Source organism: Cyprinodon tularosa, unplaced genomic scaffold, assembly GCF_016077235.1.
Source record: "Cyprinodon tularosa strain WSP-4 unplaced genomic scaffold, ASM1607723v1 ctg471, whole genome shotgun sequence".
Taxonomy (NCBI): domain Eukaryota; kingdom Metazoa; phylum Chordata; class Actinopteri; order Cyprinodontiformes; family Cyprinodontidae; genus Cyprinodon; species Cyprinodon tularosa.
This window is the reverse complement of record NW_024039198.1, coordinates 233,328-248,329: the sequence shown is the minus strand read 5'-3', so window position 1 is coordinate 248,329 and position 15,002 is coordinate 233,328.

Below are 15,002 nucleotides of genomic sequence, written 5' to 3'. Positions count from 1 at the left end.
CCTTTTAGCAGGAAGAAGCCTCCAGCAGAACCAGGCTCAGTGTGAGTGGCCATCTGGCGAGGCCGACAAGGGTTCAAGGAGACAGAAGCAGAGATACAAAATTCAGCAGACCTAAAAAAGGTAAGTGTTAACTAGCTCAACAGGCGGCCCCATCCAGGAAAGATACAGCCACGCAGACGAGCTCCAAACCAATTCTCTTGTTAGAGGATGAAGGGGAGCACATACAGTTAGTCACAGTAGAAGAAACAGCACTACACTGAAAAGCAGGCCAAGCTCCAACATCTATTAACGAAGGTGTTGATGGCAGCAGCACAGCTGATATTTCAATCCAGAATGGTGTCACAGCCAAACAGGAACAGACCAGATGAAGCTGCTATGATGAGAAAAAGCAGAGACATAGTTAACAGTGGAACTTTAATAAACGCAGAATGGGATAATAGAGATAGAATGTAAAATGAGGAAGACTATTTTGGAGGAAGTATAAGAAAGGTAGAACCACAATACAGTAAAAGTATTCTCCCCCACCTGATCAGGCTGTTAATGCTGTACCTCCACCTAATTCTCTACTCACCCAGTGACTAAGCAATCATCACTCTGTTTTAAACTTTAAGCTAAAAGTTTAAAAACTAAATAGAAAAAGGTGCAGTGAATTCAATTTGAAACAATGCTGGGGGTCTGTATACCTCATTGTCAAATTAAAAATGTTCATATTCTTCCTCTCTTTTTTTCATATTAAATATTTCAAAGATATAGCATAACTTATTGTGGAGAAGGTACAAAGGATAGTGTATTGATAGTAAATGATCTAGATAATTTCGTTTAATGATAATTATTATGAATGGAAGACCTAAGAGCCCTAACTTGATAAAGAACTCATTTGTCAGGTTCAACTGATCTATTGCATTATTAAATTTATCCAGGAATAGGATGCCATGCTTTGATGGAAGGGTGATATAACATCATCAGTTTAGTTTCTAATCTCATCTAAGTTAACAACTGATCTAACAGAAAAATCAAAGAAAAACTTTTTCCACCAGAAAAAGTTAATTTAGAGCTAATTTTCTAAATGTACTGATTTGGTGGTGATGTAGCGGAGGCTGAATGGAATGCATCTGTAGTCTCAGTAATATATTTTCCTACCCATGATACAATTCCATTAAAGGGAAACCAAAAGCCTTTCCCCATGATTCCCAGGTGGACAGAAGAAAAGTGTTGGGAAGCTTAAAAAAACAGATATCAAGCTTATGGGAAATTAAGGGAGTTTCCAGTGTTGTATGAAGCATTAAAGCTTATACCTAAGAAGCTGCAGAAAAAAAAGCAATTGTGATACATGCCCTTGAGACGCTTATCAAAAAATTTTTGTAAAAAATGTGTAATATGTCTGAAATATGAAGAACTTCTATATCTGTTTTGGTAGCCAGCAAAGACAAGTTAGCTCTGGCAAACAAAAAAAAATCTGACATTCTTTTAAGCTGTTTAGTTTTATATATATATATATGGGCACAGAATTTTGATAAGAGCTAATTTAGAGAATAATGGAAATTACATTCATACATTTAAAAGAATCTGTTTTCTTATGAACTCCTATAAGCCACCTTATTCATTCCCCTTTACAAGTTGTGATTTTCCTGAGGGGGTTTAATACATCTTTTACTACTTTTTCTACATCTCTAGGCATTGCTTTATGGAATGTAGTCCTTTTAAAAGAAGATTTTTTTTCATTTAGAGCTCATTATAATGGAGCATAATTGTGGGAAACTGGAGAGAAAACGGCACTGTGCATGTTCTTCAGGTATCCTACTTAATCTGGAACAAAATAGGTTTATTGCTCTTCCAAAAGAAGAGCAGCATATTTTTCTTCATTGATAAAGGAGAACAACAATAATCCTTGATATCTTTTTAATAAAGTGGCCAAACTTACACAGAGCAGCTCTGGTGAACCAACTATCCCCTTGCTATTAGCAGCAGTGACTTTATTCTTTATAAATAAGATTGATTCTATGATAAATAAGGTGACATTATTCTATGAATGACTAATTCCTACCTAGAATAAGAAGCAGCCTTGGAGGTAGCTATTGAAGCTGATCTGTCTTTGGAATATTTTAATTGAGCTAATCGTTTTGAGCTATTAGAATTATTTTCATCATCTATGTCTTTAAATCGTACGTTAGATCCAGTTCCAGCCAAGTTATTAAAGGAAGTATTCCTTCTTATTTCCATCTCAGTTTTGTCACGATTTGGTGGTGTTGGTTAGAGGACCCAAATGCAGAGACGAGTTGGTTGAGATGAATTGGGTGATTTAATAGGTAAACAGGCTTTGAGGCGGGAGTCAAAAATCCAACAAAAATATCTTAAGAACCAGAATCTAGGAGACATCAGGGAAAAAGCAAACACTAAGAACCAGGAAGAGACAAGGAAGGACGACAGAGAACTGACCAGAGGTTTGATGAGATGTAAGACGAGGATCCAGCAAACAAGAACTGAAGAGGGAGGGCTTTTAAAGGGGACAGAGACAAAGAGAGAGCTGACGAGGAAATTGGCAACAGGTGCTGTCAGGACAGAGAAAACAGCAAGGGAGGACAGAGCAGAAAACAGAGCTAGGGATAGAGGACACAAGAGGGCAGCAGAGGACAACAAATGGAAAACCTGGAGGACAGGAACTAACAAGAAAACAACAAAATAATAATTAGACACTAAAACGAGGAGCAAAGTAAGACTGAATATCCTAAATAAACATAACAAAACCAAGACTGTGACATGTTTTATATTTGATTGATATATCCCTATGAAGATAATATGGCTTTTAAGATAGCTGTAATTAAACATTTAATGTTCTCTCAATCCAAATGTCTTTATCCATTATAGACCTACATCTAATATACCTTCTAAATCTAAAGTTCTTGGATAAAAAAGTTACTAAGCGAGTGTGTAAGCACACCGTAATTACCTTTTATGAATAGCTTCAGTAAGGTTTTAGAACTCATCATTGTACTGAAATTGCTGGAGAAGGGTCTGTGACTGTGGATGGGGTTTTAAGAGGAAGCTATGACTGGATTGGATGTCTCTGTAAAGTGTTTTTAGATGACATGCATTGTAAATTGGTGCAATATACATGAAATGAATTTAACTGAAATTGTCTAAATCGAGAAAATTTGAGTACTATTACCACTAAAAAAAGGAAACTATTTGTTCTAGAGCAAACAATACTCAAAAAAAATATGGCATGTCCAATAGGTACTAAAAACACTGTAGATCACGGTACAGAACAGAGGACCCAGTATTCGAGGAAAGACAGAAAGTGGGATAATTAAAAAGCGTTTATTTAGAACATGGATGGTCTGAGTAGCAGCGGCTAGGGTGTCTATCTCAGGAAACTGTAAAAGGTAACAGGTTGGTGACCACATAAATCTAATGGTGGATGATATGAATACGTGAGTTACTAACCTGGTTTAACTGTTCAGCCTGTGTTCTGAGAATGAGGTAGGATGAGGTTGGGCTGCAAACAAGATGCAGCAGGCACCACCCAGAGTGTCCCAGATGCGGCAAGTCCCAGAGAACAGAGAACTAGTAGTAGTCCAAAGCCAGGTCAGGCAAACATATCAGAACAGGAATATTTAGATGTCCAGGAGTCCAAAGACAGTTCTCACCACTGAGGACAGACAGGAACAGGCAGGATCAGAGGCTGAGAGGCAGAACAGGTCAGGATCATGTAATCAGAAACACTCAGGTACACGTAAAACCCTCTCTTCACTGGCAAGAGAGAATGTGAATAATCTGCACTAATAACTGGATGCAAGCACCTTCAATAGAGGCAGGGACAGGCGGATCAGATGAGCAGTGATTAGAAACTGGGCAGAATTAGACAGTTGAATGGAATGAATAATTAAGCCTCTCTTAAGTACCAAGATCATGACGGAAGATAGTATCGTGTTAGAACGGATTAGAAGTTTATTGAGTACTATTTGAGGAGATGAACAAAACTGATAGTGAATTTTTAAAATTTGATACACCTCCTTTCAGTATTATATGTCATTTAACTTGGTCTTACAGACTTGGGGTGTGAGATTACATTTCTTGAGACAGGTTTTTGAGATGTGTCAAATGGTATAAGACAGGGAGATCAGTTATGGAGTTGCTGATGGATCAAAATTAATTATGGTCTTTCTAAATATGCCAAAAGCAGAGCTAAATAAGCAGGAGCATTGAGAATATTAATAATGGGGAGTTTAATTACAAATATTACACAGTTAAGTATATGAAAACAAAGATAGACCACGAGACAGAAAGAATAATACTATTTAGCAAAAAGGCTAAACACAGAAATTCAATGATACATGATGAGCTACAGATCAAAGTTCGCCTACCTCAGGGAAGTGTCTTCAATCTTAATTTAAACATCATAATCATAAATCATTATTTGAAAAAAACTTCTTTGGTCATTTTTTTTGTGGATCATGGGTCGTTTTTGAAAAGGAAAAAGGTATTATGTTTATGAATAAAAAGTTAAAGAGGATATTTACTGTAATTCAAGGAAAATCTCTGCTCCCAAATCTAGATTTATGCATTTTAGCTTAAAAGGAAAAGCAGAGGAAGTAATATAAAAGAAAACCACTACACTCAAGAAGGGAAAAAAGCCTCTCGGAGCTGGGCTAAGGATCGACTGCTGTTATATTGTTTATTTTTGCTGGAAAAAGAGATTATAATTGTGCTTTATCATGATAAGATTGATAAGGTTCTTAGTTTTGCTAAATCAAACATTCTTTTTATCCCTGTTGGTTCCATGACAGTATCAATAACCATTAATATATTAAAAATAAATTAGCACATTTGCACTATGTAATGTAACCGCCATAATGATGTAGACTATTTGATACGTTTTATTTTCAGAACAGTTTTTGTTTTTGTGATTTTTCTGATTGCACACAGTGATGGATGTATAGCTGAAAACACTGTGACTTTTATTATTACAATAAATCCACAAAATACTTGATTCAATTTTAAGAGGTCCATATCACCCATCACTAAGCTTAGCTCTGCTGTGACACTAAGTACGTAACCCTTTCACCTGGCTTCAGTCAGCTGTGTAGATAAGAGTCACTAATGTAGTTGCTGAGCTGTTGAGGCAGTGGGCTGCTTTGGTCCCAGCAGCAGAACAGACTGATAGCTGTCATCTATCGTAGGCCACTCACAGTAGTTACAGTGTGCTAAATGCGACCCTACCACCGGTTCACCCAGTGTTCCCAGTCTTATATTGTCTCTTTGTATAAGCAGCAGAAGGCTCCAGAGTTGCATTAAATTGTGTCATTTAATGCAAAGTGGTAGATTTGCATTTGTGCATGAGCCTCTTCCATATGTCCAATGTTGACATATCAAGTGCACCAATAAGATGAAAGCTGATTGGTTGGGCTGCATGATTTTAGTTGTGCACAGTTCAGTTTGACAGGAGTGATGGAAAAGAATTAAGACTTTAACACATTGAATTTATGACTTTAAGACTTTTTAAGACCATTGGAAACCTTTGCCATAATCATCTCAAGGTTATATGTGAACTTGTTGCTAGTAGCTACATCTTTTTTATACTACACTTTTACAGCTTTCTAGGAATATACATGATTAGCACTCTGTTAATGAATATGTAAATGAAGTGAGATCCTGGTACTCCAAACATTTAATGGTATGGCAACAAGAATAATGGAGCAGTCACTTAAACCTGTTCTAGTGTCTGAATTATTTATCTTGAAAACTGAAAGAGGAAGTATTTCCTTCCCAGATGTTGGGATCCTCAGGCTTGCCCACCAGAGGGCGCCGAGGATCCTCTTCTGCTCTCTTTGTTTTTCCCTTAGGGTTGGAGTTACTGTGGGGATCTGGAGATTACCCTCTGTCTCCAGCAGGATAAGCTGTGGGTCTTCTGGAGCTGGAACCTTCCTGTACACCTGTTCCCAATCCTCTCATTAGAAGACCTCTCCTTTATAAGCTCCTGCCTGACCTTGATTCCACGCCGCAGTGTTGATCTTAGTTGGTTAGCTTCCTGAGCCTCTGTTACAGATGAATCTTTGTTATCTCTCGTGTGAGATCAGATTCTAATTCTTCCTTGTCTCTGCCTCACAGTAATCCTGTCTCTTCGTGAAAGCTCTGGATGAGCTTAACCTCCTGTCTCTTCGTGAAAGCTCTGGATGAGCTAAACCCCCTGTCTCCTCGTGAAAGCTCTGGATGAGCTTAACCCCCTGTCTCCTCGTGAAAGCTCTGGATGAGCTTAACCACCTGTCTCCTCGTGAAAGCTCTGGATGAGCTTAACCTCCTGTTTCCTTGTGAAGCTCTGGAAGAACTGTCTCTCTGGCGACCTCTCTCTGGCCTGCAGCTCTGGGAGAGTTGCATCATAGGAAGCCAGTCCCAAGCCAGACGCTCTAGGAAAGCTAACCTGCTAATCTGCCCTGGTGAGCCAACCCAAGAATTCTACGTGGATGCTACCTGACGACTCCCCTGTGGAGTTTCCCTAAGAGGTTCCCATGTGGATTTCCCCTGTTGTTTCCCTGCAGTGAGCTGGAAGCTCAAATCCAGCCTTCTCCCTTTCCCCGCACGGACCCCAGCGAATCAGTCCCCTGCCTGAACTGTGATTCATGTGCTTGTGCCTTTAATAAACTCTTTGGACTTTTTCCTGAGTCTCCGTGTGTGTTCTGCATCTTGTGCTTACTCTCTGTGACACCCATCATGACAGAACACTGCGGCCAAACACAAAGCCCAGCAGATCACCTCCGTCGTTGGATTGAGAAACAGGACGCTCAGACACTTGATCACTCGCAACCCGTCCATGAGTTATTGTTAAAACAAACATTCGCTAGCCACTTCTACAATGATAACGCCACGTCAGCGGCTCGTCCTGCCCCGAAAACTCTTCCGCTTCCTGGTTCTCCGGTGGTGACGTCATCTCCTAGTCAAGATGATACCCTTCCTTTCTGGTCTGAACTCTACCCGTCGTTTTCGTCACCTGGTCCATCTCTGCCTGAGAGATTTTCAGGTAACCCACGTAAGCTCAAGGGATTTTTATTTCAGTGTCAGTTATTTTTTGGTTTTCATACTTCTAGTTTTCCTACTGATCTGGATAAGATTGCTTTTGTTGTTTCATTTTTGTCTGGTGAAGCCCTTGAATGGGCGGAGTCAAGTTTTCCGCTAAAAACTAGAAAGAGTTGTACATATCAGAGTTTCATCCGGGAGTTTGAAAAAGCCTTTTGTAGGGTCACTATGTGTTCAGTTTCTGGTGAGCTTCTGAATATTAAACAGGGTAATAGGTCCGTAGCCGAGTTTTCTATGGAGTTCCAGGTTAGAGCAACCGTTTCCGGGTGGAACGAGTCTGCGCTCAAGTCCGCTTTTCTCATGGCTTTAAACAGTTCCATCAGAAAGGACCTTTCTTTTTACGTCGAGCCAGCTACCCTAGAGGACCTCATTGAATTAGCCATTGGATTAGACTTCGCTTCACACACCAGTTTTAGTTCCTCTCCGCGCCGGGTTAGTCTCAGTTCACATATTCTAGACCATCATTTAACTCCATCCGTTAAAAGACTCCAGATTGGCCCACCTATTTCACGTCAGACTGTTAGAGTTCCCCGCCAGCCTGATCATACTCCTGCACCCGTCACCGTGGAATCTAGACCTGTCCCCTCACCCGTTTACCGTGATCCCTACATCCATGAGGATAACCTTTGGGAGTTTTTCTATGGGGATAGAGAGGATATCTACCCTTTCGTGCCACCACATTCAGCTCCCCTCCAGCCTGAACCAGTTAGTTTTGGGCCAGACCCCATGCCTGACTCTTTAGCCTTAGATCCTGTTATTCACTCCGGTATTCATATTTTTCAACCGGTTAATTCATCGCCAGATTCAATCAATAAACCGGCTAGCCTAGCTCCTAAAACCCCTCGGCGTAGGAAACGGCGTCGCCCTAAGCCAGCTCTGTGCCGTCCAGAGACCCCTGAGCCTGCCCTGTGCCGTCCAGAGACCCCTGAGCCTGCCCTGTGCCGTCCAGAGACTCCTGAGCCTGCCCTGTGCCGTCCAGAGACCCCTGAGCATTCACTGAAGAGGGCTTCAGAAAGTGGTATTGGTGATGGTATGCCTCCAGGAGTCCCTCAGCAAAGGCCACAAGTCGCCAAGAGCTCTCTACAGACACCTCACGCCTCCTCAGAGACTGAACTTGAGCCTCCATGGTCGTTCCCTCCAGTTCCAGAGATGGAACCACAGTCGGTGGTCCCACCTGCTCCTGAGGCTGAACCACAGTCGGTGGTGTTTCCTGTCCCTGAGGTGGAGCCACAGTGGGTGACCTCCCCAGTTCCTGTGGCGGATCCTCAGTCAGAGGGTCCGCATGTTCCTGCGTTGGAGCCACTGTCGGCGGGCTCCCCTGTTCCTGATCGGGAGCCGCAATCGGCGGGCTCCCCTGTTCCTGATCGGGAGCCGCAATCGGCGGGCTCCCCTGTTCCTGATCGGGAGCCGCAATCGGCGGGCTCCCCTGCTCCAGAGCCTCCTCCAGAGCCGCAGTCGGCGGCCTCTTCAGAGCCTCCTCCAGAGCCGCAGTCGGCAGCCTCTCCAGAGCCTCTTCCAGAGCCGCAGTTGGCGGCCTCTTCAGAGCCTCCTCCAGAGCCGCAGTCGGCGGCCTCTCCAGAGCCTCCTCCAGAGCCGCAGTCGGCGGCCTCTTCAGAGCCTCCTCCAGAGCCGCACTCGATGGTCTCCCCAGAGCCTCCTCCAGAGCCGCAGTCGGCGGCCTCTCCAGAGCCTCCTCCAGAGCCGCAGTCGGCGGCCTCTTCAGAGCCTCCTTCAGAGCCGCACTCGATGGTCTCCCCAGAGCCTCCACCAGAGCCGCAGTCGGCGGCCTCCTCAGAGCCTCCTCCTGAGCCGCAGTCGGCGGTTGCTACAGAGCCTGAGCTGCAGAGGAGGGGACGGGGTACCCCGTGGGGGTTCCTGCTGAAGTTTGGGCATCTTCCTTCTGAGAAGGTTCTTCGCCTTCAGCCCCGCGGCAGACCTCCAGAGCGTCAGCTTCGCCTTCGGCCTCGCGGCAGACCTCCTGAGCGTCAGCTTCACCTCCGGCCCCGTGGTGGACCGCCTGAGCGTCAGCTTCGCCTCCGGTCCCGCGGCAGACCCCCGGAGCATCATCTTCATCACCGACCCCCTGAGCGTCAGCTTCACCTCCGGCCCCGTGGTGGACCCCCAGAGTGTCAGCGTCGCCCCCGACCCCGCTGCCGGCCACCTAAGACTTTGCTCCGTTGCCGGATCGTAGGCCGGCCTCCTGAACCTCAACCGTGCCTCCGGCCCGGCGGTGGTCTCCCTAAGACGCTGCTCCGCATTCATCTCAATGGTCGGCCTCCTGAGCAGCTTCTACGCTTCCACTGCCGGCCCCACGGCAGGTCACCTGAGACTGTGTCCTGCAGCCGGCCCCACGGCAGGCCACCTGAGACTGTGTCCTGCAGCCGGTCCCACGGCAGGCCACCTGAGACTGTGTCCTGCAACCGGCCCCACGGCAGGCCACCTGACACCGTGTCCTGCTGCCGGCCCCACGGCAGACCACCTGAGACTGTGTCCTGCTGCCGGTCCCTCGGCCGGCCTCCTGAGACTCTGTCCCGCTGCCAGTCCCTTGGCCGGTCATCTGAGACTCAGTCCCGCTGCCGGCCCCTCGGCTGGCCACCAGAGACTTTGCCCAAGAAAGTTTTTCGGTTTTCATTTGTTTTCGTCCACCATAAGTGGATCGTTTTTTGTTCTGGACTCTGGTTTTGTTTTCTGCCCTCCTGGCCTGTTTCCACCTTCGCCCACCCTGGGTGGGTTGTTCTTTGTTTGTTGGACCTTTTTTTCTGTTGGTTCTGGCCCTCCTCGCCCTAGTGCCCCCTCCCCCCGCCCTGGGTGGGTTGGTTTTGTTTATTTTTGTTGGATTTTTTCTGGGGGCGTCTGGAATCCGCCCTTGGGGGGGGGTGGGGGGGGGTGGGGGGGGGGGGGGGGGGGGGGGGGGGGGGGGGGCTCTGTTGGATCCTCTGGCTTGCCCACCAGAGGGCGCCGAGGATCCTCTTCTGCTCTCTTTGTTTTTCCCTTAGGGTTGGAGTTACTGTGGGGATCTGGAGATTACCCTCTGTCTCCAGCAGGATGCGCTGTGGGTCTTCTGGAGCTGGAACCTTCCTGTACACCTGTTCCTAATCCTCTCATTAGAAGACCTCTCCTTTATAAGCTCCTGCCTGACCTTGATTCCACGCCGCAGTGTTGATCTTAGTTGGTTAGCTTCCTGAGCCTCTGTTACAGATGAATCTTTGTTATCTCTCGTGTGAGATCAGATTCTAATTCTTCCTTGTCTCTACCTCACAGGAATCCTGTCTCTTCGTGAAAGTTCTGGATGAGCTTAACCCCCTGTCTCCTCGTGAAAGCTCTGGATGAGCTTAACCACCTGTCTCCTCGTGAAAGCTCTGGATGAGCTTAACCTCCTGTTTCCTTGTGAAGCTCTGGAAGAACTGTCTCTGGCCTGCAGCTCTGGGAGAGTTGCATCATAGGAAGCCAGTCCCAAGCCAGACGCTCTAGGAAAGCTAACCTGCTAATCTGCCCTGGTGAGCCAACCCAAGAATTCTACGTGGATGCTACCTGATGACTCCCCTGTGGAGCTTCCCTAAGAGGTCCCCATGTGGATTTCCCCTGTTGTTTCCCTGCAGTGAGCTGGAAGCTCAAATCCAGCCTTCTCCCTTTCCCCGCACGGACCCCAGCGAATCAGTCCCCTGCCTGAACTGTGATCCATGTGCTTGTGCCTTTAATAAACTCTTTGGACTTTTTCCCGAGTCTCCGTGTGTGTTCTGCATCTTGGGCTTACTCTCTGTGACACCCATCATGACACCAGACTAAATGACAGTTTTCTTATAGAACAAACAAAATGAATTTACTTTTTCAGGGCAGCAAGAGTGGAGGTTTAACCTTTCGCATAATATAAGATAAGATTGGAGTGCAGCAATAAAAGGAAATTCATGTAGACAAACCATCTGGGAACAGTGTTTAAATTTATATTGATCTTTTTATTCATCCATTAGAAACACAATGCATAAACAACAAGAAGCCTGTGCATGGTTTTACAATGGCCAGCAGCAAAATACATTCACAATGCTGAATATATTTAGAAGCAGATAATGACATCAGATTCATTTGATAATCAGTATAGCAAAGAAAACACAAAAGGTATAGGGAGGTATCTTTTACCTTTTACTTTGTGAAAGAACTTGTTAATTATTCCTTTATTGATTTAAGTTTTTTTGTTTATTATATTTTAAAGGCATTTGTACTTCAGTATAATAAAGTATTAGTATTATATTTTTGCCTTGTTATTCCAGTTAGTCAGAGTGGGATTAAGTTTAATTATGTTCATCGGTAAGACTGCATTTGCACAGTTTATAGTATGTTTCTGCAACCTCCTGCTTATTTCTTCCAAAACATTCTCTAGTTGTAAACAATGTTGACACTACTGACAATGGTCCTTATTTACCATAATAATAATAATAATATGAAATTAACTGTAGTAGCAACTCAGACAGCAAGAAAAACAAAAAACCTCTTTTCTTTTAGTTTAATCACAACGCAACTTAGAGTCACAAAATAAACAAAGCATTGTTGCATATGAACTGATACAGAACACATACATTAGACAGCAATCAGGACAGGTAGGGATATCTGTTTTCATTTCAATGAGGAGTTACATAAGCCTTTTGGAGATGATGAACAAGTTTACAGCATTGTTCAGCTCAGAGCTTAAGAAACAAAAAAAGAAACAACAGTACTCTGAGCAGGCAGCCCTTATCTAAAAAAACTGATTCTTGGGAATTTATAGACCTTTGTTCAGCGAGATTCATAGGCAAAGGCATCATGCGAACAAAAAGATAAGATGTACATCTCAGGCATTTAGTTTAAGGTGAACAAACTTGTTTCTCTGAGCAAGTAAAATCCAGATTTGCTCTTTAAAATAAAACTAAAGAACACTTTCTTGTCGGTTCAAGCTAACAGTCGTCTTACATGTCTATGTATTATGGTTGCTTATTTATCCACGTTTTAAAATCCATTTCATAAATAACATTACCATAGTAAGTTCAAACACGTATGATACAAGAAAAGTAAAGCAAACCCTGAACATTTCTTCACTGGTTCAGTTCAAAAGTAAAAGCTGTCATTAGAGGTATAATGGAGGATTTTCGAGAATTATTGAAAACCCTGTACCCGCACCCAAGAGGGAACGTCTATTAAACATGTGCGAGAGCATGCACAAGGCCATTTCTCACGCTCTGTTTAAAAGTTGCTGTTTGCGTCGCTCATACAAGCTTACTTTCCAAAAGAAGATTTGCAGTTTTTCCACTTTCTCAGACTCGAGCACGTAGGACGGCCTTACTTAAACATATCACCAGAAAGATTGACAATTAGGAAGACAACTTATATTGATGATCCACCTGGATAAAGATTATCCTCCAGTATAACTACAGGATCTTTAGACATAAAACTAATTCACAGATGGGGAATTTATCTCTATAGCACTGATCCAGCTGGTATTCTGTGTGTTAATGTTTTTAAACAACAGCAACAGAGTCTTTAAGCTGTACTTCCTTAAAGAACAGACATTCTCTCCTAATCTAAAAAAAAATCTCAAGACACCAAGATGCATTTGTGCCTCAGACAAGCTAACCAGCATTTCTGGTTTTGGTGTGCCACATAAAGTAATTATGTAACTGCACTCTGCCAGCTGAATATGGTGCAAAATGGATGTGTTTGAATCCCCTAAGGAAGTGAAGCACTCAACAAAAGTCAACATTGTTTCATCAAGCATCCACTCAAACATGTTTACTCTTTATGATTATTACTATTCTCTTAATGCCCCTATTCCCGTTTCCTGTTTATTTTCTCTTTTTTTGATGTATGCTGGATGCATAAATCAAACAGTGAGAAGTTGAGGGAGAATTTTGAGAAATATCCTCTTATATGTATTGCTTTTGATGCATTTTGCTTTGTGTTTATTAGGATCAAGGTGCAGAATTCACACTTTCTTGTTGCATCAAGGATTAACTACCCTTCTGGAAGAAGATTTTAAATCTCTGTGAGTGCCTGTTAATGGTCAGGTAAGCTGGAATAATCTAACTGCAGATCGTTGCATCAGTCTTACAGACTCAAGTATCAGGTATGCTGAGGTGACTAAATCACATCAGTGCAGACAGCATGGCGGTGTGTGAGATTGAGGAACCAATTCTACGGGGTCAAAGCTGTGTCAATTCTCTACCAGTAGCGCATGTAGAGTACATATGATTTATGGAAACTGTGAAGCGCCTACAGCTGTTTTTATTTGGCTTAAATGTTTTTTGGCAACCTGCTTTGTTTCAAATCTGCTATGTTGTATGCAAAGCAGTTATTAGCATTATTTTCTTGTGTTAATGTGTCTTCTTATTTCATTGACATAATGCAGATAGGCTGCAGTGTGAGACAAAATAAATGATGAGCATAAAGTGTAATAAGTGTATTTATGGTACTAACCTAAAAAAGGATAAACATAAACATTGATCGCCATTGAGTGGAACTCTACATATTCTCATCTGATATTACCCTTGGGTGGACCTTGGATCAAATGTTCATACATAATTCATGACTATATGTGGTGCAGTACAACAGGAAATTGCCCACAGTAAATATTGAATTGTATTTAACTACATCCATCTAGTATAGGTTTTCCTTTAATTGATTCCAATCCTTACACTTTTCTTGGTTTTGATGTTTTTGTGTCAGAGCTTCCACTGTGATATGCAGGGTTAGGGTCCTTTAAGAAAATCCCTCAAACTATAAGAAACTGCAAATGACTGCAAGCATTACATTCATTAGTTTCCAGTGTGATTTGATTCAGCTGTATCCTGAAGTGAAAAACACGATTATATTCATTGTTTAAAACGTTAAAGCACAAAGATTCCAGTCGAAGCTCCAGTTAACTGCTGCAGAAGGCGGACATTTGCTAAAGATTAATGTTGCTAATGTAGAGCCACACACTCAATTAGTTTTCTGATTAATTCAGGTGGAAACTACTTACAGAAAAGTGAAAGCCACTTAGAAACAATAAAAATGAATCCGTGTTTACAAATGTTTTTTTTTTTCTGTTTTTATTAATTTAGATTTAAATTATGTAATTTAATCTAGAGTGATAATATCTATCACACTGTATTCACTGATAAAACTTTTTGATTCCTTTAACCTCTGAGTTTTTCCTCATCTAAGAGGTCTTAGACAACATAGCATTTACAACTAGCACAAGATAAATACAGATCTGCTCTGTTTTTCTCAGCAAATGAGCAGTTCCTTGGAAACAGAAAAAAAACCCTCATCTTTCACATCCCATTCAGAGATAACGATTTCCGATAGGGTCATAATCACTGAGCATGGGTGTCTTCTCACAGTTAAAAGGCAAAGCCCAAACCAGGCATGGATGATGGTGCACATTAGCCCTAATATGATTGGTCGATTGGAGACAAAGATGTGGGTAAACTGACCGACAACCCAAAGGATAATATGACAACAGGTATGTCCAAAGATGATCCTTCTTTTACCAGGCATAATGACATTATCTTCAGCTTTCCTCATGCTACCTTTACCTAAATATCATAACAAAAAAATAGGTAAAACAGGTCAATTTTCAAACATGACCATTTTTATGTTGACATTAGGGTTGTTTCCATTGATTCCTTCCGAGCCCTGTGAAAAAATGCACTTTGTGTTTCGAAGGCTGCAAATAAACAAATCTGTTTAACAGAAACATTGCGGTTTAACGAAATAAACCCTGCTGATTTTAAGAGAGAATGCAGTACACTAAAACACACTCAAAAATACAAACATCTTGTTTAACATAAACATAAAATACAATATAACGTATCACGCATATTTTCTTCTTTTTTCTCCAAACACCTTTGTCAGTTGACCTTCTACATAATAAGTTACAGGAAAAGTCTAAAAAGACTAAAAGCATTGTAATAATAAATATA